At 49.5% G+C, this 3,338-nt stretch overlaps 1 protein-coding gene across 1 annotated transcript in view; it reads right to left on the reverse strand.

Annotated features, from left to right (window-relative positions):
* Positions 1–116, reverse strand: part of LOC133352764 (homeobox protein goosecoid-like) — a 36,091-nt gene extending 35,975 nt beyond the window's left edge. The window contains exon 1 of the mRNA XM_061568624.1: positions 22–116. The gene's annotated coding sequence lies outside the window, so the exon portion shown is untranslated. The remainder of the gene's footprint in view (positions 1–21) is intronic.
* Positions 117–3,338: the final 3,222 nt, after the last annotated feature.

A 3,338-nucleotide genomic window follows, 5' to 3' on the forward strand; every position in this document is an offset into this window, starting at 1 on the left:
CCGTGACTAAGCGTTACTTACGGCCGTTTGCGAGTCACTGCTGAGTGTTCGCGACTCGGATCAACGTCGTTCGCGAGTTTCGCAGTCTGTGGCCGGTCGGTCGGGCAGTTGACCCGCAAACCCCCCGGGGGGGTCTCGTGCCGTGACCTCCTGTCACTCGTCGAGGTGACGCGGCGTTGGTTTGAAGGCGTCTCTATCATGCCGCGTCGTCGCGTGCGGTGCGTCGCCGGATAACGTGGCGCTCACGCACATTCGAAATGTCTCCTGCACGGTATCCATGCCGCACCCACCCCACCCCACCCGGCCAGGGTTTGAGAACCGCAGCAGCGGCTAGAAAGGAAGAAGAAGAATTTTTAAAAAACATCGATGAATCATTGTTGTGATGACCGTGACGATGAGCAGAGATGCGCGCTCGCGAGCGTCGCTCAGAGTCAAGTCGCCCGGTTTCCCAACAGCCAATTCTCCCCGCTCGTATTCTCCGCGTCCCGCGAGAGGGAGAGCTTGAGCCAGGAGGAGCAGGCAAACAACAGCGATTCCATGGAAATGGCTTTGCGTGATAAGCGCTGCGAGCGTTTATCATCCCTCTGCGGGGAGCTGTGGCCGAGGGGATAACCTCAAGACGTGGATACCAACACATAATCACAGTCCTAATCGTGGATTCTCACCAAACTCCAGTGGTCGGTATCCACCCCGCTTCCGCCTGTGAACGTTCGGTCGACTCGTCTCAGCGCAAATGCAAAAATGAGGTCATTGCGCGCTTCACGAGCCTGATGGTGGATACTCTTCGGTTTTTTTTTCCGTAAAGTCACGTAGGTAAAAATAAATCATAGAAATAATAGAAATAAAATAATAAATCACGACGTTTCGGAGGCAACACAAGTCTCCGTCATCAGGTGGGACCGTCACAGACAAATTTACTGTATCAAGTGAGGCAAAAATTCCAAGAGACAAGCTCTTAAAAACAACTTCTTGGTTCTTTCGGTAAAGTCACGTAGAGGGGAAATACGAAAATAATAAAAATAAAACATAATAAAATACAATTCTCAAGACGTTTCGGCCACAACACAAGCAGCCGTCCGAAACGTCGTGAGAATTGTATTTTATTATGTTTAATTTTTATTATTGTATTATTTCCCTTCTACATGACTTTACCGAAAGAACCAAGAAGTTGTATTTAAGGGCTTGTCTCTTGGAAGTTTGCCTCACTTAATACAGTAAATTTAGCTGTGACGGTCCCACCTGATGACGGAGACTTGTGTTGCCTCCGAAACGTCGTGATTTATTATTTTATTTCCATTATTATTTCTATTATGTTTATTATTTATTTTTACCTACATGACTTTACCGAAAAAAACTTAAGAGTATGAATCCTTGCTGTCACGAAAGCTTCAAATCTGATGGTGGATAAACAACGCCGTCTGACGTCGTGACGGGGCAAGCGTTGGTTTCACGGGAAGAGAGAGACAAGAAACGTCGCCCGCTCGCCATTCGTAGCAAAAGTGTGTGGCCTTAAACATTAATATATATCATAGACGACGTTTCGGGCAATGGTCCTGCTGTTGTGGAGTGACTCATGCAGCCAGCTATGGCTACATGGTTTGGTGGAACATGTTGTTTATGTCGTTTATTGTGAAACTTCCTATGATCACTGTTACATTGCTTATGGCTTTATTTTGGTGATTTCGAAAAGTTTTTTTGGTTTGGCCATGTTTGTTTTTTGTAGTACGGAGTTAGAATTATGGCTTTAATCTAAGTTGTCTTGTGGTTGATGTTGTTGTTTGACTTGCATCCCACTGGGATTTTTGCACAGCGTTGGTGTACTGTGCTTTTTTTCTGGAAGATTTTGCAGTTTTTTCCTGGATTTTTCTGTTTGCGCATAGTCACATAGTCACTTTAAGATGTTTTCTTGTTCATGTTTTTGTTTTTTGTTTGTTGCGGTTGCACCCGATTCAAAAGCCGAATGGCTCACAGGGCTATACCAAATAACTTAAACTGACACTGAAACATAGGCCAGAGAGACAGAGTGGGATTTGTGGTCGTGCAACACTGCCGACGCAGCATCACCAAATAATATCTTTTTAAAGAACAGCGCTCGCCACCAGACTTAATAATAACACTATGTAACACAATTTTTGCTCCTGTGTAGTAAGTGTTGTTTCGTAATTGCTTATGCCTCAAAAGTATAGAAAATTGCTATTATTCCCCACAAACTTTGCTTTTGTGACCAGGACAGTGATATTTAGAAATTTACCTATTTTCAATGAAAAAATGGGCGAATTTGCGTCTTTTCGTTCACATAAAGTCAGAAAGAAAAAAACATATGAATCAAAATTAACATGTATTTATACTAAGGAGGGCTGCGCTGCCCCAACGCAGACTCACACAACAACATACAACAACAACCGCCATTCGCCACTAAGTGGCGGTGACGTCACCACGACGCTTGTGCCAGGCTAGGTGCACCTTGAGGCCACGTGAAGTGTCGAACGCCCGCTGGCAGGAGGTCACGGGGCAGACCCAGCAAGTGCCACGGGTCGACTGACTGAGATGACCGAGATGACTGGCTGATGCACCACCAGTGCCCCCTACTGTGCCAACTTGCTGTGCTTTAGCCACCCGGCGCTTCGCTAGTTGTTGTGAGCGTCGCTCCTCCGCCCTCCGTTGTTGTCGGAGGGCGACTCCCTCCAACTGCCAAGTAGCGTCCTTCACGAGCCTCCTCCACAGAGGCCGATCTTGACACCGCTGGTACCAGTCATCGGCAAGTCCACTCAGCTCCACGTCCTCCTGTACCACGTCACTCCATCTCTTCTCTAGCCCGTGCCGCGCCCGTTTAGCCACCTCGATCCGACCGAACAAAAGCTGTCTAGGCATGCGGTGGCTGGGCATGCGGGCTACATGACCCAGACACACGCACACAGACTCCCACAGACACACACTGGTTGTGCATGCGCTGGGAAAGCGGCTGCGTTCACATTCGGTTCAAATAAAAGGCGCGGGCGCACGCGCTGCGCTCTGGGCAATCACTCACAATTAGCCCTCGGGGCCGCGCATCAAAAGCCGAGGCCCGCTGGGGGTTGAGGGTTGAGGGGTAGGGAGGGGCTAGGTGGGGGGGGGGGGCTAAGGGCGGGGGGGCTTTGGCTTGTAGGTGGGGGCTGGGTAGTCGCAATCCCCGGAGGCTGCACGTGTTTCTGTGCGCGCTCGCGCGTGCACGCGTGAGAGTTTTCGCGTGAATTTGCGTGCGTGTGTGCGCGTGTGCGTGCGTGTGCGCGTGTGTGTGCGTGTGTGTGTGCGCGTGTGCGCGTGTGCGAGTGTGTGTGCGCGTGTGTGTGTGTGAGCGT

The sequence above is a fragment of the Lethenteron reissneri genome, chromosome 41 (assembly GCF_015708825.2).
Source record: "Lethenteron reissneri isolate LAM-NWPU_2019-01 chromosome 41, ASM1570882v1, whole genome shotgun sequence".
NCBI classification, from domain to species: Eukaryota; Metazoa; Chordata; class Hyperoartia; order Petromyzontiformes; family Petromyzontidae; genus Lethenteron; species Lethenteron reissneri.